The sequence below is a fragment of the Rhyacophila brunnea genome, unplaced genomic scaffold (genome assembly GCF_057557595.1).
Source record: "Rhyacophila brunnea isolate RB1 unplaced genomic scaffold, BYU_Rbru_1.0 scaffold_5, whole genome shotgun sequence".
Classification (NCBI taxonomy): Eukaryota; Metazoa; Arthropoda; class Insecta; order Trichoptera; family Rhyacophilidae; genus Rhyacophila; species Rhyacophila brunnea.
In genome coordinates this window covers 22296037-22323526 of record NW_028233170.1, presented here as the reverse complement: position 1 = coordinate 22323526, position 27490 = coordinate 22296037, and the positions used below count along the sequence as shown (strand labels likewise).

General features: G+C 33.4%; 1 protein-coding gene across 1 annotated transcript in view; it reads right to left on the bottom strand.

Moving 5' to 3' along the window:
- mtgo (miles to go) overlaps window positions 1–27490 on the bottom strand; it is a 262815-nt gene that overhangs the window by 174339 nt on the left and 60986 nt on the right. The gene's annotated exons all lie outside the window — the stretch shown is intronic.

Sequence of the window (27490 nt, the reverse complement as noted above, 5' to 3'; positions counted from 1 at the left end):
TTATAATACGTAGGTTGCAAAGTAAAAACGTTATTTCTAAAACGCGCCAACAAGAAAATGGCCAAGTTGGATCACATCCAACTTAAGTTAAAACCCTCAGTCCGTAAAATCGTTTTACTTTTGCAACTACAAAGTGTCATATTTTAACTCATCAACGAATTTCATTCAGCTATGTCCTATGCCACGGTGAAAATTACCCAATCGTATTTACGTGGTTTTATAAGGTCATCAGTGAATAAATTAATTATAAATTTGAATGTCACATAGGTATAGTTAATAAACAAAACACATCGGACGATTATATTACATTTCCATAACAACGTAGCAATAGGGTTGATCAAATTTCCATAAATTGGACAATGTATGCCCAATATAATATGAAACCAAAGTAAATTTGTAACTATGGACAATTTAAATTTAATATTGGATAGTTAAGGTTATAATCCTCTGTATACGTGTATATAATATAATATGGTAATCTTAGATACATACCTTCACAGCATTCGCACACGTCATTAAACACTCTTCGCTAATTTAGTAGGTACTAAAATTGTGCACAACCTATGGTTAAACAATTATAATTTATAGGGTTTGACATTAACATTTTAAGTAGGAAACACGATATCTAGATACAGACAGATATGTAAAAAACCTAAATTATTACCCTATTTGTGTTTTTGAATTTCGAATCGAAAAAATAAATAAATATGATTTATTTAACTCTGTCTTTATGCTCTGTCTATGTGTTTCCAATTTCAAATGTTAATGTCAAACCCTAAAAATTGTCGATACATATTTTAAAATAAATTAAAATATTTTAAGGAAGCTTTGACAAAAATACAGCCAATGGAGACGCCATTAATAATTTCTTACAAATAATAGCAACTGTTCGCAACATAAAACCGACGTGTTTAGTTACGGGCCAATTAAGAAGCACCCCAAAAGCAGTTATTAGCCGTAATTAATTATGTTTGGTACAGCTAAATCAAAATTATTGTCGTCAAAATAAACCTACTCGTAGGGCCTGTATCCAAGCAGGCGCGAATTTCAGTCTGAGTTGAACGAAAGGGTTTTTGGCGTATATGAGTGATAGATAATAAATAATTAAGAACATATTACTTATTTTAATTTAAAATATACCTACATTACATTTATATAACATTCCACCCCGTGTCATTATAATGTCCATTATATATTATTTAATATCTATATCAAAGGTAGGTACCTACATAATAAATAACACACAGAAAACTAAATATTATATTAAATCAGAGTGGTATGTAGTTCGAGTAGTCAATGACAAATCAAAATACACTACAACCGGAATAACATGGAAAACGTTTGGAAACTTCTCGCCTGCGCCGCCGTTGTACAATTTTCTATCACCAAACACAAAAACTAATTCACATAACATTGATTTTAATAACTCAGATTGAAATGTCTAAAAATGTAACGTATCAGGTAGGTTTTCGGTGCCATAACTTCGTTTTTTTATTATTATTTCTTTTTACCACTTTCATATAACGTATCACCTATGTACCACAGTGGCGGAGGGTGGAGGTAGGCTGTTAAGATCCGCCATAAATAGTGCACATTAACCTTTTTCAGTCAAATGTATATGTTTTTATTGAAATAAGACTACAATTTACAGATGGTATTGGTTGGATTTTAAAAATCAATTAAACCCTGTCTCAACCAAACCATAATAGTATTGGTATATTTTAGGCGATATGACAAAATTGTGCACATTTTTTCATTCTTACTTATTTGTTTTCGTTAGATTAAGAATACGTATGACACATATTGTTGGTTCATTTTTTTAATTCATCAAGCTATGCCTAAACCAAACTATATTAGATAAAAATTATTATTCTATCTATAAAATATCCAAATTTATGTATGATTTAATTGCATAATTTTAGATATTTTATAGATATACGAGTATTTTTTGATTATTATCTATTATGGCTTGGTTTTCGCAGGGTTTAATTGAATTTTAAAAACTAACCAACACCATCTGTAAAATGTAGTCTTATTTCAATGAAAACAAGTATGTATGACTGACAAAGTTAAGTGTGTAATATTTATGGCGGATCTTAACAGCCTACCTCCACCCTTCGCCACATTGTACCTAGATGTTTATTGCGGTCTAAGTAGCAATTTGATACAATAGGGTTGGATATTGCTCCTATCGACCATGATACAATATATGGAAGTAACTTACGACAACATAACAATTGTACCATGTTTTAATGCGTATAATATCATTGACACTATTGTAAACCAATAAGATTACATAATTATATGTCTGGGTATGGGGAATATAGCTGGAAAAGTGCTGGGGTCCACGTCCTACTTAATTATGACCATTAGGCCACCCCGTGCATTCGATAACCACTTGTGATGCGGTAGCTTGCAAAAACTCATAGACGAACCACCTTAGTTATACCTTCAGTCCAGCTGGTGTTTATCGCTAGACTCAAAGTGCAGAGTGTCTGGGTATTTGGAATGTATCTGGAAAGTGTGGGGGGAGGGGATTCGCGATCGAAGAAACGAAAAGCTGTAAGTAGTTGGCGGGGTAAATATGGAAGTTAGTGGCACTTGCTAGACTTTGTTAACCCACCTCCTCCCGCCGCCTTAAAAATCAATACAAAAATATTATGAATATTAATTTATTCAAAATGCCACTGTTTGGTTATACTGTTACATGTATGTAACAGTATACAATAAATAATGGACATCCACTGCATTATTTGCGCCCAGTTGCTGTATTCCACTGTACTACTAGTTACCACCGAATCTGATATATTACAGCGTGTGTTGCTGGGGGTGTAATAACCTGTGGGCGGCGGTTGACACATCCCTTTGGTTACAGAATTCATCTGTTAATGAGTTTATAAAACATTTTAGTTAGCGCCCAGTTATAGCAAACGTTCATCCAAATAAAATCGGGGTAGATTTATAACCCCCGAAGGAGACAGGGGTGTACGAAGAGATAAGACACCCCTTCCCCAAAAACTGACAGCTGAAAGGCGCAAGGACAACTCAAGGACGAACCATTGCTGACACAGAATACACAATCAGATTCGTAATTTATCATAAAACCACCACATTTTTACACACATATCTGAGCGAAATAATCCAATATACAAGTGGGATGAAAGATATTATTCCAGCATTCCCTTGTATATTATATAGGTAATATTACAATATGCGCATTCTTATTAATTATATTAATCAACATGGCATTCATATTATTATGACACAATATAAATTATATTCCTGATAATATTCAAATTTAATTGATCAGAATTCTAAAACAATATTCGAAATTATTCAACGATTGTTGCCATTGCCTACATAATTTATTGGAAATTATAAACTATGTATATGGTAAATATTAATTTAATAAAACATCATATTATTATTATTGGATTTTCTAATAATGGGGTTGCCGGTCGGTGGGATATTAAACAAATGTATAAATTCTTAAAAGTATCCAGTGTTAACAGCTGTGTAAAAAAATATGTAAAAACTCATACCCAGTAAATTTATATATGAAGAAAATCCAGCGTCTTTATGACAACTTTAAAGCTAGACGTGTCGTGGAAAAACACCAGGTTTAACGCCACATGCCAGATACGATTTTTATATATTATAATAATTTATAACCATCGATATTTGATACATAACTAACTATATTACATATTATAAGTTTTATTAAATTGAATATACGTATGTACTATGTAGGCATACCTCTACAATGTAAACATGAACACTTAGTTATAATGTAGGTCAGTGGTTAAGACTCCATACTAGGCGATTATTCAAAGCCTTCCTTTTTAAAAAAAATAATTGCATATCTATTTAAATAATCACTTATATTCTATAAAAATAATTTAATTTGCCAACAACATCTGTCGTTTATTATGTAGGAGTGTATTATAAATAATACAGATTACAGCAACATCTGTTAAAGGTTTAAAAAAACATGCCACAGGGCGGCCCCATTTATCTTTAACGTACCTATTTATCGGATTATTCGCCGGGAATGCTGATTATTTTTGTATGGTCTTTATGTCTCGTGACCTCAGCGTGTCTATCGCAATGTAAGCAAAACGGTAGGCTCTGATGCGTAAACCTAAAGTCTTTGCGTATAATATGACTGCAGTTTTTCCCAAAATAATCAATAATTAGATACTTAATTAAAATAATATGGCATTCTATAACATATTATAAATAAATATAGATTATTATTAAAATTAAAAAATAATTGTAGCATCAGCAACATCTTCTTGGCTAAGTGTTAAAACTGTGAACTAACATGCTCCGCCCGTTTTTAACCGTACTTCCATTATAAACTAACAAGCTACTCTCATTTAGTAGACAACAACGCCTAGAAGCATGGCCAAGAAGATGTTGCAGAAGAGTACTTAATGATTTTTGATGTGTATAAATATTATGTTTAGAAAAATATGTAATTTAAATTCATTGCTCAATTGTATGTCGTCAGTGAGGTGAAATTTCATCGATAAGTATGTCGATATTGTTCATCAGTAGTAATATCGTATTATCTTCTTATTTCCCGCAAGTATACCTGACAAGTGTGTTCTTTTTATTTGATCTCCACAGCCTACCTCTTTCCAAAAGTCACCCTTCGCCACCGATGTAGGTTCACAATAGGAAAAATAGAAAAACGAAAATTTTTATTGCGAACATTTATTATCTGTGGAAGTAAAATTTTACTGAGCGGTAATAATTTGCTGGGAAATCATTTTACGTAGGTAATAAAAGTGACATAGAAAGAAATAGGTACTAAAACTATCCATTCGAATAGTAATCCATAACAAAATAAAATACATTCATATAAATACGTTGTGACTTTACTTGGCTGTGTATTAAAAAATGTTTCGCTTCAGTGAGGAAGAGAGATAAGCAAAATGAGGACACGGCCGAAATTTATTTTTCACAAGCTGATTTAATTTTTACGTATTCATAAAAACATACATAATATATCTACAATCATATGAATGCAATGAACCGGCTGGTATAGTGGCCGGAAAATCGATCGTCCACGCATTCCATACACAATAACATCGATCGGCGCATATTTTCATGAAAAGCGTTTGAAACGGTATTTTTTAAACGTGAAATGGACCTACCAAGTATTGTTAATTACAAAACATTATTATGTATAAGATATATAACACTTTACAAGACACTCAAATCACCTGTTAAATACTATACCTACTAAGCTGTCAGTATTAGATGAATTCAATAAAAAAAAACATTAGGTATCACTGTACATATAATCAGAAAATACCATTGAAATATGCCATACTTAAGACAAAATGCACAGATGAAGCTATGTGCATAGTTGGCATGTCGGCAAAACAACAATAAATAAATTAGTAACGTCGATTTTTTTTTTTTTTACTGAGTAAACAAACTTCGGGATTAAGTTTTGACTTTAGAAAATGAACTACATCAATCATAATATAAATTTTATTTCATTGTATGCTGGATTTAGACCTGAAAAGGCCCAGGTACCTACATATTGGGGGTTGCAAATAAATATAAATGATAAAAAAAAAATGATCGAAAAATCATATAAGTATCATTATTTAGCCTATTTAGAGAAAGTGCGCATAGTCGAGTATACATATTTATAATGTTGCTTGAATGGTTTTTAATTCGGGGCAATCTGGAAAAATACTTTCCACGCATCCTGGGTACCCCACCCCGTCAACTTGGGAGTTCTGTGCTACAACCTCTATATCCCATAGTACCTACTACCTAAATCCTAATTCCTGGCCTCAATTAATGTGAAACATCATATTAATTGAGATTTTTTCGTGCAACTAGCGCATTTATCAACATATAAACTCGGTATTGTAAAATTACCATCCCTCGTAATCATTCGAACCTACCATTATTGTCAATTTAATATTGAATACCTACTGCCTATTTTCAAATTACCGTAAAAAACACTTCATATAAAAAAATACATACGTGAAACAACACACTATAGGTACTATATGAAAAAATAAAAACAGAAAAAATCACACCAAATCTGGATGTAATATTTTGGTACATAAGTACTCAAATATAACGTGGAAAAACACATTTTGATAACTATTTCCTTACAATAGAGATGAGTATATACTTTATGATTGGTAATAATTTAAATATCATTTGCATGTACCTAAACGGTTTTTGCTATACATTTTTTTCAATGTTTTTTTGCTCTCCTAAGTAGTTGAGATTTTTGAGTTATTGTGTTTTGCCACGAGGGAGTCGAATGGATGCATATATTATCACGTTTATGAAATAATTAAATTATAAATCTGTTTTATTATTTTAATGTTGTCGTCGCATTCAAATAAATAGTCGAATATGAAAATGCCCGTTTTGAAAAACAAATTAGCCGCGATTTCAAAAATATTTCTTTATTATTTTCACCGGTGCTTAGTGTCAAAACGATTCTATCACACATGTGACATGACGAAGATGAATTGCATTCCATGCTATTTAAGCGGTTTTTTTACATTTAAACGAACTAAAAAAACACGTAGATATCTAAGTACATGAAGTCGTTACGATGGCAAAAGTCATGGGTAAACTTTCACTCCTAATGCATTTTTAAAGATACTTTGGAACCTCGACTAATACACTAATGTGAATGAGATAGGCTTATTCATAATACGCGTGATCAGTATTCAATGAAAGCAGTATGAATATAGATAGGTATATATATATATATATATATAACATGATGTAATAGTAAGAGGATTATCGATATAAAATAGACATAAATAGCCAATGAGCGTAATAGAATGCACAGGTGTTTTCGTTATAAAACCTATGAATAACTTACTAATAAATCACGAATTTGATATTAATAATATAAAATCGTCAAATCAACTCGTACAAAAATCATATGATGTGACAGCTCAGATGCTGCCAAACATAAAAAATATAGATTTCCATGAGATCATCTGGTCGTAGAAAAGAAATAGTTGCCCTCACATTAAATTAAATATACATACAGTGTTTCTAAATAGAAATACTACTAAATAGTTGATCAGAGAATTTGGTTAATTCAAGAATCGTAAATGGTGAACACCGAGAAACCGTAGCGATGGTATGCATGGCAACAAACATCGCGCTTTCAATACGCTCCGAACAGGGAACACAGAATTAATGGGAACTGAAGTACCCAACGGTAATAGGCAACCGATCTCGAGTGATGAAGAATATGCGATAAACTTAAACACGTGTCAAGAATACGTCATTGTGAGCCTGTCCTTCGTTCTGAGAACTGCTCTCGGTTTATGGACAGATGCTCATTTAATATTTGTGTATTTGAAGGTTGCAACACACACTATTGCAGTCAATAATATGTGTTTCATTTTCGTAGGGCACTCACACATTCAAAACCGTGCTTCAAAAAGTAGTGCACCTATTGGGTTGGTATAGCCTACCGGAATTCTATTTATTAATCTGTTCTGTAGCCCCGATCTTCAAGAGTGGAAATATACTTACTTATTAAGTGTTTGTTACCCGCCATTTTGTGTGAAATCTTTTTATACACCTTTTATAAAAGGAAAAAAATATCTCGTTCTTCAAAAAGTGTCGAAATGTTTTATGTAATATGTTCGAGATAAATAGATACTTGCCATACGCGCAAAAAATAGATAAAAAATCAATAATATTTAATAATTATTATGAAATCATAGTACCTACCTACCTACCTATCGTCAGCATTACGGAATGAGATAATAGTATCGTTTGGGTGCGTGTGTACACTGTATTGGTAGACCCGTGGACAGTCAGTTAAGTGCAATTGGTTCTCAGCGAGAGGCTAAATATAGTACTTATACATAATATTATACTGTATTTAGCATATTAACCTATTATATTATACAAAAAAATAGCTTAGATAAAAAGATTTTTTAAATAAAATGATTTCCACAAATAGTAAAACTATTTTCAATTCCACAATAACTTATGCGGCGATATTATTGATGATCAGTTGTTTAATGAACAAATTTAACAATGCACGTGTATTTATTATAACAAGTATAAATTATTTATAGTGAAAGTTAGAAACCGTTTGAAACTGTTGATTTGATTTTTGTACTTAATGACATACGGATTTTTTTCCATATTATGATAATGATATTTAAAAGATATTTTCGCGACGTTTCTTCTGGGTATGCTATCAACCAGTGGCGAGGGGTGGAGATAGACTGTTAATATCCGCCATACATAATACACACTAAACTTTGGCAGTCATACGTATTTGTTTTCATTGAAATAAGACTACAATATTATTTACAGATTACAGAACCCTGCGAAAATTCAACAAAAACAATATTAATAAGTATGAATGACAAAATGTGCACAATTTTGTCGTATCGCCCAAAATATAAAAAAAACACTATTATGGTTTGGTTAGGCAGGGTTTAATAAAAACTAACAAATACCATCTGTAAATTGTAGTCTTAGTTCAATAAAAACAAATACGTACGACTGACAAAGTTTAATGTGCACCATTTATGGTGGATCTTAAACGCCCACCTCCACCCTTCGCTAATCTATCAACACAATGCGTGTCTGCCCGAAAAGTTATTGTTCTTTTAAAGCATTCATTATTTTTACCTCTTCGTGGGATCGTTTACGTTTAAACAATCAATCTATACTGGTAAGTGTTAATTTTTATGTTTCCCAAAATATCAGTCATAACTCTGCGCTGTCTTCATACTACCCCATCGCCAGACAGATAGATGTGATATTTGATACTCTATATCGTTCAATATTATGTTTTCTTGAAATATTTAATTTATTTGGATGTGTTCAACGGGTTATATATATAATTATTTGTATTAATATTACGTAGACACTTGCATTCTTTGTGCTATTATATATTTTTTTTATTCCCTATTATGGCGCATTGGCTAAAAACTACAATGCCATATACTGTTTTCTAAACACAATATTAATATATGCAGGCAAATTGTTGCTTTGTGAGAAATCATTGCACCCAGGCGCGTTCTACGCCAATGGCGTAACTAAGCCGGATGCGGCCATCTTGCCGGACACGAGTCCACAGTCTGGCCGTACAATAAACACTAAACTAAACTAATATCTATGCCACATTTGTATGACAAAAGAGAGTCGAGTAGTCTGCTCTGGAATGCGAGGGTATCCCAGCCTATTAAATATTCAGATTCGTACACCTTATTGTGTGTTATTTATTTATTCATTTGAAATACTAATTTCTTAGCCCGGCGTATAATATTATTATTTAGTATTTTTACTACGTCAAATTATTTATTTCAGGATATTTATTATAAATATTGACTGATCAATCACCATCATCATTCATCACCGCGCTGACGTGTGCCATTGTCATCGTCAATTTTACCGATTTCTCCAGTTTCGAAAAGTCTGATTTTTTAAACTCGTATTTACTATTTTTAGGCAGAATTTAATTAAATATAACTTAGGTCTTGTGCTATTGGTAAAAGGTATTATAAGAATTATATAAAAGATTATTAACTAAGTATATAATAGATTATATCCCTAAATACAAAAAAAATAACACAATTCTAAGTTACGTGATTAAAAGATCTTTCGAAAACAGATAGCTATAATAAGAAAAATACATTTTCAGTTGACTATTTTCTTCTGAATACTTCACAGTAGAAAATTGAGTTGTTTTTATTTTTTGTTCACAGCGAGCACCCCTTCAGAATTGACCCAGAATCTCGCTGCATTCTGCTTCAATCTCCGGTCACCGGATTTGACCTTAAAGCCATTCTTCTCGAAGGCCTTTCCCTCATTTATTTTTCAAAATGACAGAGAATGGAAGCATTCAGAGAATCGTTAATTTTACAAGAAATCATGTTTCGAGAAGACATGGCCAAGAAGCATCGCTGAGTATTGGATAATATCCAATTATGATCAATTATTATATGAATATCAATATTCTTTCCTACGATTTCCTGACAAAATAATAAATAGCCTACTAGCCTCATAAACCTTGTAAGATGCCTACTAATCCGACCGATAAATGAAAACAAGGTTTCTTAAAAAATCAATGTAGCATTTATTTTATTTGAAAAGTCGATTTTTTTTACAAATAACCCATAATTTTAGCTTTTCTGTGTTGCTAATTGAATATTTTTATGAATGTCTTCTAATATTACCAATATTAAATGTGCGCTGCGTTTACGTGACAAAATTGAATGCATGTTATTACGATACAGCCGTAAATATTGTATTCTTTAACACGTGTTGAAGTTTATCTCATTTTGATCCATCCTACTCGAAAATCGGACGTTCTTTCAACCACACTCAGAAGGTAACGCACTTCCCATTATTCTTGTGTTCCCTGGTCAGACCCCGTTCAGTTAAAGCCGGATGTATGCCATACGCACACTACAATTCCGTGTGCACAAGGCCGGTCGTAATAAATGAGCGTGTATACACGCTGTACTTTAGACTGATAATATATTCCCCGGTCGTTTCTTTTAAATAATTATTTAATAATATCTTGTACACACATTGTCATCTCTTGTAGTCATGGTGCAATAATTAACCGAAATACAAGTATTTTTATATATTTCCAAAGAAGATATGTTTATAGGGTTGAATTTTTACATAGAACTTCGCGGCCCACCGGGTACAATCATATGGACGCCATATTGAATAGTCATTCCATTGTCAGATTCTGTCCAGTTGCGAGTCTTGATTGGGTAGTTTTCAACTGTGGCTCCCTCATCGATTCTTCAGATAAGTTTGTGGCACTGTACCGCCATGTTAAGACCTCCCGGCATTTACTAGGTTAAAGAAGATGCTAAAGGTCTAGCAGACACTCACGAACTGTCTTGATGATGTTTTAATTAGAAATATGGCTGGAAGTGATATATAGAATATAGATGATGGGCCTCTAGCTAGCGTAGTAGTGGCCTACTGATAATGTGTTGTGGTATTTTTCCCGGAAAGAGCCTATTGTGGGCCTGTTTATACTGCATTATTAATCTGCGACAAGGTTGCACGGAGCTTTGAACAACGATAGTACACAAGCATACAACAATATTATGTGGGATAATATTTATGAATGAAAAATTACAATTTCATAACATAATTCCTAAATAATATGTACCTAGCTACTACTAACGGATAAAAAAAGCATTTCCTATATTTATATTTGTCTATATCTATATTTGTCTAAAAACAAAAATAACGAGAAGACGCTACGATTGGCTTGGATTTAGTATTAAGCAAAAAGTATGCCATTTGACAATAACTCCTGCTGACTATTATTATACGCATATTACATTTGCGTCAACGGAGCACAGCCCGTTTCGCACGTAGAGTGTAGTGTCTTCTATAAGCTGGCGTGGCGGTTTCACCCCCGCTTCACCATCCATCTCGTTGCCGCCCATTGAAAACTTGAACAGTTGAACGCGATGGCACAATGCTTTCCGTGTGACGTGTACAACACTAGTTTATAAAATACAGACTCTAGGTACCAATACGCACATACAATAAGAAAGCACGATTACTATGACTAGACAATTGCACCATTTTACTACCTGACAATTGAATCTGGGGATCTACTCTATACACAAGGCGGCTATCGACGGTAGTTCATTATTTATGTATCAAAGTATTATTGTTACAATAAGTTAACCGTTTAAACTGTCATTTTTGATCTGAATGCAATACAGCCGTCTCTTTACGATATGACAGCTCACGACGAACTGGATAATAAATACAATTTATCACCAACGAATCTCATTATAAGAACAACGTTGTTTTATTATTATGTATAAATTAAATTAATGTCCTTTCACTAAGCAGATTAAATCACAATATGGTTCTATTTTTTTTTACACTGAACGCATCAATCACCATAATATCAGTATTAACTAAAAAGTAACCATTAGCTTTTAATGTCAATTATAAATCACGGGCACTGTCATTTTCGAATGTAAACTTTCATAATCAGTGCGGTTTTGGATCACGATCCAGTGGCCGTTTCTACATCGTGGAAAATGAAACGGTAAAGTATGAAGCTAACTTAACCAATCAACGACAAAGTAAATAAATACACAGATTATAACACAACGTTTCTAATTCTAGACTTCAATCCGAGCAGACGGTTCAACTAGACATTGCTGGCCATTTACTGTATACACATAATAGAAACGCTTTTCGCTTTCGATTTTCCGAAGAATTGTTACTAACAATCTCCAGGTGAAGTAATGTAGGAAGAAAAGACACATCATATACACCCATACCTTCTGGAAGCTAATATTGCATTCAAGAGCCTCGATTCACACCAAACAGGATCATCCAATGACATGGTATCATATAGGAAACGCATACATAGAACAGGACTCGCCAATAAAATCAGTTGGTTGTATTTCTCCGTATTCACACAAAACAGATTTAATCCCTACTCATAGTGAACCTATGATTTACTCATAGCGGTATTAAATAAAAAGAGGGGCAAAGAACCGGTTTTCTCACACAACCGAATGAAGCTGGCCAACAATAGCCGACAACTTAACAAAATAAGGGCATCACGGAGGATTTACTTTGGTCATTATAACGTACCCGTATAATTAATAACGTTAACGTTAATTTTGCCGCAAATTGATTACCAGCCTGCCTCACCATACTTTTTTTTATATAACCTGCCTGCTTCACTATTTTTTTCCCGACCATGTCCGACCCTAATAGATCATATGGGCCTCCACAGAGTAGAGGTTTGTATTAACAAATTTTGTTTTTTACGAGAAATGGATTGTCAGCCACTTGCTCAACTTATTAGGTCCATACCCTGATTCACACACAAATTGAAAAACAATACGTGTACTTGCCAGACCCAGGATTCGAGCCTAAGACCCACGGCGTGATAGTCGAACGCTGAAGCCGCGCAGCCACCATGGATATTTCACCATGCTTTCATATAACCTGCCGCCCCTAGGATTTACTTTATTTAACTAGACTATAAACGAACAATCAACCATAACGCCAATAACCTAAATTTGGGAATCGGAATAATAATGGTGAACTAAGAAATGTCTTTTTGATCCTACTATACGGTAAGGTTTGTTCACAGTGATTATTTAAATGACGATTTCGAAATATGGATGAATGCACAGACGCATGATTCTTATCAGCTAGAAGTTTTGAACAGCAATGTAAAGTCCAAGATGAAAAAAGTCAAAGAAATCATCAAAGAAGTAAGTATAGTATTATTTAGACCATATCGTGTAGCATCCCGAGAGATATCAATTTCAGCAAACGCGAGGCACTGGCAGAAAAAAAGGTCATGTCCCAAGAATCACTCCAGCTCTGTTTATAGCAGTAACGGATAGGGAAAAGATAACTAAACTCTTCACCGACGTATAACGGAAATGAAACAAAAAAAAAATACTACACATTCGAATAAATTAGGTATTAATTCCTGGAATATATTATTTTGGGAAAGAGCTTGAATATTATACTACATATAGATCAAACATCGAAACTGAAATGCCAGTTGAATGTTTTACATATTAATTTAGAACGGCCGCGTCGTTTTAGGTAGGTATGTCGTTTCCCACAAAAGATCCACCGATGTGTACCTTCGACCAGCTATTTGGGTGAAAGGAAATCACACAGCCTGCGAGGTGAAATTACAGAGTCGGCATTTTGTCAGAGTCACGGAGAGCTCGGTAGTCACTAGGTATATGGGTCGAATGCACCGGATATTACGGGCGTTTTAGTTCATTTTATTTTTCGAAAACAAAACGCGGCGCGACCTCGTCTGCAACTTTCATCATTCATTATTACATTACTCGTTCACAAATCACCGAGTTTCGAACAATAGACTGTGAGATAAACTATTATAGGTATGTTACGGCGCAGGGATATTGTGCACCTTAGGTATTAATGGCAGTAACATACATCAGTTTTATGTATACCTATTTATTATCAAATATAAACCCTGAATTTCCAACAACTGAGGCAGTTCAAGGAAAAATATCTATGGATGACAAAATACCCAAACAGAATTCAATTGTTTTACGAATTTTGAATAAAGAACATTGAATACTGTAAACAAATGAAGTCTCTTTATTGACAAATATGGCATTTGATACGCCATAATATATATCTAAATAATGGTCAAAAATAATCTATTAGGTACATAATAAATTATATATAATTTTACATTTTCCAAATTTCATAGCCTGAAATTCGCACCGGTCTTTTACAGTTCCAATTTCAAAAACATTATTTTAACGTCAAATGATAACACAACAGATGAAAAAAAAATGAAAATAGCGTTGCTATAATTCACATTATGCATCGAAAAAACAGATAAATTATACGTGCATATTATAATACCTACATTGTGGTGGTTCCATAAAATAATAGGGAACATTTTATTTTGCATAGCATGAAACAGATTCTTTGGAATATTTTACTTGACATTCTGGCCATAATATGGCTATCTTCGTTAATTATTGATTGTGGAAATAATACTTTTACATACGCAAGACATTTTTCTTGGGAATAGAAAAAAAAATATGGTACCTACTATGTATAAACTTTATAGGAGGATTGCGAGTAATGTTTCTTCTATTTTACAAGAGGCATATTATCGTCTCTAAATTATAGATACCACCATAAAGCTCCTATTGACTAACAAGAAATTATATATTTTTTCGTAAATTGTTGGATGGGCTATCCACCTAGTTATTAATAATAAAAACTATAAGAATATTAATGAGAATAATTTCAAACATGACATTGTACGTATACGCTAATACGGTGCATTTTTGTTAATGTAAATAATTTGTACACCAAGCAATATAACAAAAAAAAAACAATGTAATTTAATATTAGTATGTACAAGTAATTCGATACAGACTCAACGTGCATTAAAATGTAGGTTTTGCAAAAATGTCCGATTATTCCTGTCTGATGTTCCAATATGAAAATAGTACAAAGTCCAATAATTATTATGCACACCCAGTCAAAGATCGTATTAGTCAGAAGTCCATATCAACAAAAAATGCCTTCGAAAAAAATTGCAACTGATGATTAAATTTAATGGTCAAACAATGAAATCAGTAGGTATGTTATATTCAGAACCGTGCGGATATAGAAGGCGATGTGTGAAGGTGCCAAAGGCCCCACTGGGCGATACAGGTGGGTGTATAAATGAAAACGCTGCTCTAACGGCCGGTTCAAATTAGTCGAGTAGTTTAGTTGAGTGGCGAATGATTTAGTTACCACTACATGATTTAGTAACGTCAAAGTGAACAGAGCACAACGTAATAAGCAAAAATAAATAATTAACTATTTTTTTTATTCAACGAATAATAATTCACAAGCTTAAAGAATGTAACATTATGTTTATAGAACATACTTAAGTAATTTGAAGAGAAATATATAACCAATAGAAAATAAAACTTTTTTTTAATACGATACCCAGCAGGATTCAAACCTGCGTCTCTAGAACCATTCGTTGTAATTAGATAAGATTCCTATAGCATGGTGCTATCTAGCATGGCAGATTCGAATCCTGCTGTCGTATTTTTTCAAAAATAAGATTTTTTGTTGTTGTATATTTCTTAAAAGTGTTTTCAAATTATGTGTTTTCAAAAAATAAATAAGTTAATAACTTCATTTGTAATGGCTATATTAGAAGAATTGGAGGAAGAAATTCTACGACAACTAATGAACTTGACTAAAGATAACGTATTCAGACTTGTCTCGTGGCTTGTTTAGTATTCAGTGAGAGGTGGTGGGAGTGCTACTCGACCGAAAAATTAGAACAAAATGGATTGACTCGACTAGATGATTTAACTAAATTACTCGACTAAATTTGCCTGTTTGTACACGATTAGTTACTAAATTACTTGACTAATCCGAACCGGCCTTGTGTCGTAAATGGTTCATTTCAACTGATAGCCAACTATGCGAAGAGTAAAAAAGGGACGATAGTCTAAACGCCAATCCATAAATAAGTGTCACCCATTTTAAAATGCATAAGTAATATCCAAAAAATCCAAACAAATCTTCATTAAAAGACAGTATTTTCTTCATTTAAGACGGCAATAGATGCGCAATTGCTAGTCGAGAATAAGGAAAACTAATCGAGTAGTCTTTTCATGCCACTTTAGTATCCAGACATAAATACAATCATTTTTAGTGCACAGTTTCGACTAGATTAAATGTCTTTTTCGGCTTTGCCACCAAAAAAAAGACAAAACAGAGAAACCGAATGGATGCCAACGTTAGTCGTTCTATCATATTTCTCTTGTTAAGACTATTTCTGACAATGTAATTTTATGTTGATGTCTGTAGTTTTGTTTTCGTGCTTTTAAAATATTGTCTTCCACATATTACCACTATACTGCCCTTCTAAGGAAGAAGGCAGTGACTCGCAAAATTTGTGAAATTGATTTATGAATGCCATCCGTCAGGTAATTTTGAAAGCTATGTGTTCTGTTCACTTTAAAATCAGTATTATCACTAAAATACCGTCAAAATCCTTAGTGAAAAAATAGACATCTTCTAAAATAATACATTTTTTTTTAACAAAAATGCAGTAATTGCACCTATTCATTTCAGTTACTGCTTGTTTATTATTACTTTGTTTGTATTTTAACATCCTACTAATAAAAATTACCACCGTTTTTTATTAATTCACAGTACTAAAGTTTGAGAAAAAACACAATATGTCATTTATCTCGAAAGTGTGTGAGAGTCAGTTAATGCCTTCTTCCTTAGAAAGGCAGTATACGAGGATATTAAAAACACTAAGTTAGTACCTATTTCGAAGAAATTGAACCAAGTTGCTTGACCGATGAAAACATACCGTATATCTCCCGATTATAGTTACGAATAGAAATAATATACGAGAGGCTACAACTTACTGGTGAAATGATAATCTCGTTTTCCATCATTTACCTAAACGAAAGGAATAAATCAATGAATATTATCGGCTGTTCCACATGTGAAGACACGATTCTTTTTACTATTAATTGGATACCCGGCTTTAGACGTACCGCGGCCAGTACAGGCAATTAATAATACAATAGTAGGTAGAATTTCGTACTTTGTACCATAAAACATCGACAATATCATCATAAATAATTTATTATTTGTACCCCAATTACTAACCGGCCTTCGGTTATCGAATGTTCGAATATGTTATGTCATTTTCGATTCATCGTATTTGATATTACGGCAGCAGGGGTAGTCAAATTTACTTAAACACATTATTACGGATGTAATAAAATAAGGTACACGTCTGTTTCTCAATCGAGATCTTAACCTAGGTCTGATACTGCGTATGGTACGTTGTTATGTGCTCTCAATTCTTTTCTATGGTATGGAAGTATGAACGCTAAACCAAGAGATGTCACGGAGACTTGAATCTTTCGAGATGTGGCTGTATAGACGCATCCTCAAAATTCCTTGGACTGACCAGGTGACAAATGTTGAAGTTCTCAATCGAATGGGGAAGGACCGAGAAGTTCTACGTAGTATCAAAACCAGGAAACTACAATACCTCGGCCACATTATTAGAGGACAAAAATACAGCATTCCCCAACTTGTCATTCAATGAAAGAGAGCAGAGGACGCCGCCGCATTTCGTGGCTTAAGAACCTCCGTGATTAGTACGAGTGCAGCTCCACCGAACTGTTCCGGGTAGCAGACGACAAAGATAAGATCGCCTTGATGGTGGCCGAAGACACGTCTTTTTATTTTACTGGAAGCCAGGCGGGAACAGCGGCAATTATTTTCATTGCCGATTACGGCCTCGGATGATAACCTAACCCTAACCTAACAAATATCGGCTATTTTCAAAATTTGTTTGCCGCTGGCTTCCACTCTAAATAGACAAGAACCTTAAATAAATATCACTCGAGTCGAGTACATAAAATGTATGTATATTCTAAGACGAATACTACACCAGATGACTGAAGTTTCCCGAATAACAAAAATCATCAAAGCGGTAATCAAAACGTTTTTAAAGATTTGTTTAGAAAAATCACGGAATAGCTATGTCTGATTCTAATTCCTACGACGACGGGTCTGGATGGCTCAATAAGTTAGGACGCGGACCACTTGTCGTAGTGGTTATGGAACCCAGCATGTCTCATTTGTCTGAATAAGTGAATACATGGCAAACTGCATAACAATATTTTTAATTTTATCAATTACAATAATTTATAAACAGTATCAACTCCCTAATTGGTCATATATGGTCAAATGTGTCACTACATTTCAAAATCAGCCAAGTCCACCTTTAGGTATTTTTTACTTTTTTGTGAATTGCTGAAGAACTACTGCTTTCTAACATTTCTTCATTATCAAAATGTGGAATTTATTAATTTTAAATATTCTATACTCGAAATAATATAAACTTTCACCATTGTGACTGTGTATTTGAGAAAACAAAAAGCTGTTTTTCTCCTATTCATCTATTATGGACTTGGCTGATTTTGAAATCTAGCGACACATATATATATATGGTCATTATCAACTACCTGATTAAAAACTGGAAAATAACTAATTTAATTCTTGAAGAACTTGAACCGAGTTACGACCTGGTACCATCACACGAATATTTTTTTCGTTTATATTTTTATATTATCTATGCTTACCTACTTATAATTTTTGAATATATGAACGAATTGAATTAACGATAGATACATACCCATTTAAGAAGCCCTAGTAATACAAATTCTGAGAAAATCGAGTCCATATTATAAATTTGATGTCGTGCATAAAAAATGGGTGATATGATTAATAATATTATAAATATGTATGCTGCATGGAAATAAAACTTGCTATCAATGTATATTGTATGCAATTGTACCAAATAAATACCTACGCATGCTATTTTGTAAACATGGCAATATTTCAACACGCAAGTCACAGAAAGTAAGCCATTTTACATTATTATGGAAATGTCAATGACTGCTTATCTGTGCCGACACAGTAAAAGAATACATAAATTATACAAAATAATATTCAGTGTCTCATATTTTCAATGGACATGCGTGCAAGTGGATAATAGTCTTTTTTTAATATTTGGCTAGTAAAATACCTGTAATTCAAATAAATGTTGATACGGATTGTATAGGTTGAAAATAAAATAAGTCGAGTAGATAATAGCTATGCTTCTTACAAGGAGAATATAATAAATACTATATTTATCTACATTTGAAATTGGAAGAGTACGATGGCTAGACCGTGTGGAAAGGTTACATACTATTCAGCCACCGAGGAGACTCATATCTACCAAGCAATATACCAGTACCACTGGCGGCTCCTTGCTTAGGTCATTCGGTCATTGACCTGCCAAAATAAATACCTTACAATCGACATAATAATATTAATAATATGTGCAATGTCATATATAATAATATTAATAATAATCGGTGGATTTGAAATTATAGGGCGCGCGATATTGTGTCGACCCAGTCTATTGGGCTTTTTTTTGTTTGGGCGATAATTCCCCGAACAAAAATATTGTGTTCGCCGGCAGTCTGAAAATTGACCCAAATTGAATATTTTTATAAAATTTTCTCTCTCGTTTCTCATACATAAGACAGAGATCGATATAACACAAAATACGAGATCGAAGCTTGTAACGGTGCGTGAATTACTGTAATATCGGCAATGCCCGAGTGTGAGACAAAAGATTTTTTCACCTAATTAAATGAAACAGAATGATAACACTGACTAGATAATTGGTCTCAAGACGCAACTGTGTATGCGGTTCGGATTCGTTGACAGGTTTTGATGAATGCCTTTGGTTATTTTAATCATATGTAAGGAGTTTTTGGTGCAGTTATTGCATATACACACAACGTTTGGTTTTTAGTGATTTATAACATTTTTGTGAAGCAGTTAGTACGCACGCAGTAGCAATTGAAGTCTGTGATACAATTATAATGGAAATGGAAGCACGATTCGCATCCAACGATCATTCCATTATATCCGATTTGTTCAATAAAGAAAATTACACTGATTTTAAAAATAATTTTCCCACACGTCAAGTAAATTTGGTAAAACTGTTAGAAGAAATAAACATAATCAAGTTAAAAAATGAATTATTGGTGTTTTATCAACGAGATGATTTGCATGGCGCTAATAGTGCAGTTTCTCTTCTACATTTTTTACTCAGCAATAATTTCAACGAAACATTTTCCGAGTCGATCAAAGTTCTCCAATTTATTTGCGTCATACCAATGACAACAGTTGAAAGTGAAAGATGTTTTTCCACTCTCAAAAGAATAAAAACCTTTCTACGCAATAGGGCCAGGATAGACTGACCGCTCTTGCAGTATTGAAAAAAAATATGTGGGAAAAATAGACAATTTTTATAATCGTGTGATTGATGATTTTTCAAAAAACAAAGAAAGAAAAGTGGACCTAATTTACAAAAAATTATAACGCGTTGTGTGCAATTTCGGTTAACGATGGGTTGGCGTTATGAAAAACGGACATTTTTTGAAGGGTAAGTAGGTACCTACCTATAACAATTTCTAGCACTTATTCTATAATGTATAAAAAGTCAATTTGCAATACGTCTTTTCAGTATACAACGAAAAGGCAAATTAAAATAATATATTCAAAATTGACCTGCTAGTTTATTCCGGATTAAGCCGCCAATGACCAGTACTATCATGGCTTGTTCGTCTATGTTATATTATTGAAAACACAAACCTGGGCAATGGACAATATATTATTATATTAACATCATGGCTCCACAAGACGGGCTGACAATGCGCTAGCCTTAGGGAGTTTCTAAAAAGGCTTGTAATTATATTCAACCCATTTGATCGCAATTACCCACCTATACGACATATCCGTAATAATAATAGTGACACTATATACCAAGCTATAATATGTAAAAACGGTTTTAGGACGATTCGGTACCGGGACAACTGGGCGCTATGCAATTTAATGAAATTAGAAAATAACGTTCGTGAAATATAGGTACTTTAAAAATATATATTTAATACTTAGTGAGAATTTAAATATGCACATGTAAATAATGATTTAATTGTGCATATGTTTAAGTTCCAACGAGAAGAGAGTTCTTTTATTTTTATATAAGTGTCTCTCAATCCGCAATAAAATGTTAAACATTATGTTAAGAGCGAAATAAATTAAAATTACCGAGTATAGATAGAAAATACTGAAATTGAAAATGAAAAACTGAAAATTATCCAATAGACACCAACCAAATAATACTGCAGGTAAATCATGATGTAAGAAAACATACATGATTACAATGCACTGTAAAAAAACAATAGCCGTTACAATAAAACTGAAATATAATTTTATTGATTACGTTAATTTAGCAATAAGCAACGAAAAATGTGGTCACAGTGCATAATATTATTAGATGCAATTTTCGCAAGCATGTATGTGTCTGTGATCTGTTTTACTATCAACTGTAATTGTCACCTTGTCGCCTGATGTAGTGTTAAAAAATAAATATATAAACCAACAGAAAACTATTGAACCTTTTAATTTGCTTCCTTGGAAGAAAGCACATAGACTGCGACATGTTTGTCTCTCAGAGGCGCTGAAAAGAATACACACTTGTCAGACGAGCCCGAGAACAAATCGGATCTACGTTTATTGAATAATAAATATCGAGAACTTTCGTTACATACTCTTCCTACCAAAGGACACCTCTAAACTTTAAGGGAAAATGCTACAAGAAGAATGAATTTCACAATATGTACTATTTTCATCGGGTTTGGGTCGAAATCCCGAAGGCCGAAATCCCGAATGCTGAAATCCCAAATGGCCGAAATCCCGAAAGCCGAAACCCCGAAGGCCGAAATCCCGAATGCCGAAATCCCGAATGTTGAAATCCCGAAAGGCCGAAATCCCGAATGGCCGTAATCCCGAAGGCCGAAATCCCGAAAAAAAAAATAAAAAAAAAATTGTTTTTGTCTCTCTTGTAAAATTTGTGCAATTCAAGATAAGTGTTACGATTGCGCAATTTTTACAAGAGACAAAAAAACATTTTGTATCTCTTTGAATCTCTTAATTATTTTTCGGGATTTCGGCCTTCGGGATTTCAGCATTCGGGATTTCGGGCATTCGGGATTTCAGCATTCGGGATTTCGACCTTCGGGATTTCGTCCGGCACACATTTTCATCATGTCTTCATAATGTTAGTTCTTCTTGATTTTTTTAGCACAGACAAATTACATTAGTTTCACTTGACTAGCAAGAAACAATATAATATACATATGTATTTTGATCATGAAAATTGTTTAGCAAATTTTTTAAATACTATATATATATATATATATATATAAAACGGATAGGTACTTAACATTTAACACGAATAAATAGATTTACATCAGACAATAACACATATATAATTAAATTGTAAAAAAATGTATAGATATTAAGTGTGTACATTTTTGAAATATATGGTAGGTACCTACATACTCAGTTTCGGTAAATTTACAACAAAAACTTAGGTATTTTGGTTTTATTATTTTATTTATACGACACGACATTTTTACGACAAGTTTAATGCATATAATTTTACACAGTTGTAGAAAAAATGTTCGTCAACATGCTATAGGTATAGGGGTATATCTGAGTAAATACGATGAAGTATTTTAAAACAAATTTGTAATTGATTCATTGAAATAAATTTCTTCATTTTTTTTAAATAGATCGCCGGATTCAACGTATCGCCGTCAGTTATTTTCATACAAAATAGGTATAAGAGTACCGTCAAGTTGTCAGAGCAGACATAGATGTCTATGAGCACAATCGTTTGTGGAGCGCCCCTTTTATTCTTCAGAAAGTAAGGTAAGTCAATGGATACAAAATAATACCTACATAGAAAAGGATATTTTGTTAATGAATCCAACTGTACGATTCTACGTACTTTACAAGGAATTGTTTAGAAAATACCTTTCATGAATACGTATGGGTTATAATGCTCCTTACAGCCACGAACTAATTGTATAAGCCCACGTACCAAACATTTCACTCGGTTAAGGCCTAGTGAAAATCAGTCTAGTTTATTTTTCGACAAAAATCTGACAAGCCAACCAGCTAAAGTAGATGGGTATATCCGAGAACAGTGGCTGTCGAGCGGTTTTGTTGTCGAGACAAGCGAGGGCGGCCATGGGGTGGAGAATCTGTGGGTGGGGGCAGACAGAACACCCGCCTACCCCCTACGCGCGGGCGAAGTCGCGACCTCTGATCGCTGGATTTATCAGGTTTATGGGGAGAGGATTTGAGCTCTGGAGTATATAGCGTATCAGACTGACGACCGTCTGCTGTACATAAGTGGTTAACTGGCTTTTGAAACGGTTAGGTCTTTGGTTAAGTGTGGAATGGTGGATGGCCATAGTATATCACAGCAATAATGACCATAATAATTAATGGCTTAATATCTTAAAACGCGAGTATAACCATTGGGCACACTATCTACAGCGTCCAGGGATCGAGAAACATCACTGGAAAATGGCTTTCAACCTTATGTAATTTGAAAGGTCCATTACATAAGTATAATCATAATAAAATATAGTAGTTTATGACTCGAGGTTGTTTAAATCATAACTGTTGTCCATCGATGTTGGTCGGCAGATACGTTTTTGGGTATATTAAAATTAATTCATTTCAACACACAGTAGATAATTAAAAATATGACATCAATAAAATTATAGACTTGTACAACTGAAATGCTATCAATGATAATGATTTAAAAAAATTTTGAAAGTAATTTCGAGTTGCAGATTCAACTGTAGTAAGCTTTCTCTGAGATTGATTTGCCAGGACTGCAATGGGACAAACACACATTTCGTTAGTGTTACAAGTCTATAAATATTTTTTTATCACCATACAATGAGCCATCATTAATAAAATGATAAAAAGGTGGTATTAGTTTGTCTATACTCTATCTATAGGTACCTACTAGTTATTGATTCAACTATACTACGATTATTCTGAAATCGCTATAATGCGATATAAAAAGATCATAAAATTTTCTCTGTGAATAGTTCGAACATTTCAAAAATTTGATAATGAGGATCTTTTCTTTTTAAATAACCATGCCCTTGCTTTGTCGTGCAATGTGGTTGAGAGAGTTAATTACATTGAGTAATTTACATATTATTCGCATTTATGGTGATATTGAAAAATTTGCTCGATTACAGTTTTTAGGTGAAGTGTGCAGTTAATTATATTCCTCTAATTATGTCTTTTCTTTATGGCCAGAATTTGTGTAGTGCTCTTGTGTTGTTTTGTTGTTTAGTATTTCGTACGGTGTTTGGAGGTAAATTTCGTGATTATGTTGTCTACACAGAGTTCCGAGAGTACATTGCTGCTTTTCTAGTATTGGGCAGTCGTTGATAACATGCCACTCAGTTTGAGGTGTGTAGCCGTCACATAGACAGCAATCATCGTGCCTCAATTTAAATATTTTTAGATAAGCTCTCGGTGCTTCGTGGCCAGTGTATGTGTGAGTTTGTGTGATGTTTTTATGTTCCTGGTAAAATTAATGTCAGAGATTATGTTTGGAATAAATGATTGGAGGGTCTTCACATTCAGGGGGAAAAAATTTAAACAACATGAAATGACAAATTTTCATTTGATTCGGGTTAGATATTTTAGGTATGTTTATAACTTACTATTAGTAATTCAGAATCAACATCAAGAATAAAATTACAATTATGTTAGTAGTTGATTACTAATACATAACAAGACTATGAGCACTTTTAAAGTAAATGAATGGTTAAAGACGGAAGAATCATTAAAAATAATTACCTAAACGTGATTTCATTAAGTACAAAAAATTGAATGAAAGTAATAATTTATTGTTGGCATTCAATAAACTAAATTAACCAACAGAGCGCGAAATTTCTTAAATATAACCAACTAACAATAGTTAAGATTGACAATAAAAAATATACAATACAAAGAACAGAACACAAAGGTTGCTACTTTTCCACGACCAATCGCGAAAACAATTCAATACGTGGGAAATAAACAAATTCGCGCTGTACTCTTTTCTACACAGCATCTATTAATTATGAAGAGAAAAAAATGAAATACCTATTACATTTTCGACCGCAGACGGCTGTTGGTTGTTGGGAGAGATATAGAGAGAGTATTGGCGAATAAATAAAAAAAAGGATCGTGCGAAAACGGTTACATAGTCTATCAGAATTACTAGATTGTCTGCACGTTTCGCGAAAGAAAACTAAATTTGTATCCACGGTGAGTTATACATTTCGCTTCGGAGGCGTGTGTCGAAAAAATCGATAGGATAGGTCGGCGAAGGTGGTCTGAGAAGATTCCAGCCACGAGACCTGGGCACGAAAGAGCTCAATTAATTTTGAAGGTAATAGTAGAGGAATTATAGAAGAATACTTTAATTTCCCTCGCCATTACTTCGATAATAACTCAATTGAAAAGACTCGGTACTCTACCATTAAATCATTTTATTTTACAATTGAAAATTTTACCTTCAATATTGATTGTATCTGTCTAACTTACTATGTACTTTGACATTATTATTACATTAGAAATTATGTGGATTATATTATGTAAGATAATTTAATTAATTTAATGTTTTTCTATCATGAATAAAATTGACAATTAACACCATTAATGTAACATACTGACTTTCGTTTTAATATTGTCTATTGAATATACCTACATACCTTTATTATTTATTAATTCTGTGTAACTCTTTTACCACGTTCGATCCTAACAAGATCATAATATAGGCTCTGCAGAGTGGAGGTTGTGGTTGTGAACATTAGTTTCATTTTATGAGAAATGGGTGTTAGCCATTTAGGGATGAGCAACCTATTGGGTCCACACTGTGGATCAAAACAAATATTGAAAAACAACATCTGATTTTTGCCAGACCCGGGATTCGAACCCATGTCCGGCGAAAATATAAGCCTGATGCGTAACCGCTCAATTTCAAACGTAATTGTCATTACATGTGATATTGTCATATCTACAGATCGAAATTTCATCTGATTGAAATTCAGATAATACAACTATATTAGCTAAAACATTCATTGAAAACTGCCTAGAGTGCTAACATCGCCGTACTATTTGACATGGCATACGTATGAAAGTATCGATTGGGTAGGAACTTAAAATTATTATAGAGGGACGGTCGAGACGTCGTGAAAACGGATGAAGGAATTTTAAAGCATTGACTGAATGACTGAAATTTCTGGCATCCGAACGAGAATTAAATTAATTTATTTCAGATACTTCACACACCGAGAACACTATTCAAACGGACTCCATCACAGTCAAGAGCCTGGCACATTAATGTAACTCTATAATCCAGTGACGCTATTGGAGTTCTCAAGCATTCAACTTAATTATTCTATCCTAGGTTAATGTGAAGATTTGTAAAAATACAACATGGCTGTACAACATGCAGTTTCTTCTATTTGTGGAAGCATCGAGAAATATAAACAAAAAGTGTATAAATACGACAACTTTATAGTGGGTATAATAAAATCAAGCCGACTTGTGAAAATATGCGCAGATTGTGAACAACATAATTTATTACATCAATTAATTACCCTGCTTACCATACTTTCATATAAGTAGCCACTATACTCACTATAGGCTCTATGCCTATAGGGTGTAAATCACAGAACAGAATTAATTTTGTGTTTCCTAAGTAAGTGTGTAAAGCCTATATTGTCATAGCCGAAAGACGTTAAATTAATGTTAGAGAAGTTCATACATACATGTAAGTAAATTTCTGAAGTCAAAAATGGTGTTTATAAATGGGTGCATTTTTAGCAGAATAAAGAAAGGATTTTTGATGAAAGTATTGAGAAAGATGTCTGCGTTTATACAATTAATCTCGATTTAAAAAACAAAGAGGGAGAAAAACATAAAAGTATATAAAATGATGTCGAAGACTTCGATAACTTTTAAGGGAAGAAAATTTTATACCAAAATAATTAAGGCCATTTTAGGCAGGTAGCTCCAATAGGTGAAATGTGAAAAAAAATAATGGAGGGCCTCAATTGGTGCTGCCAGAAACCCCCGAATGGTTAAAGCCGCCCTTCATAATGTGAAAAATAAATATAAACACAACCCTCCCCGTAGGTACAACTAAGTGACATCGAACCAGGCGCTCACGCACACAAGAGAGGAGTTTTCTAGTCCGGACCCCCCTCCCCCCGCCGGAACGGACAAAAAATATTTAGATTAATGGAATATTAATTCTTCTTCTACTACGCCAGGATCTCATGACTGAGGATCGTGACCCGGAAAACTTGGCTCTCTAAGTCTTCTAAACAGGTTGGTCCCACTCGGCTATCACATGGATGGCGTTAACATTAACGATCCTAATTAATTATGACCATTAGGCCCCCCCGTGCACTCGATAACCACTTACGATGCGATAGCTTGCAAAAAC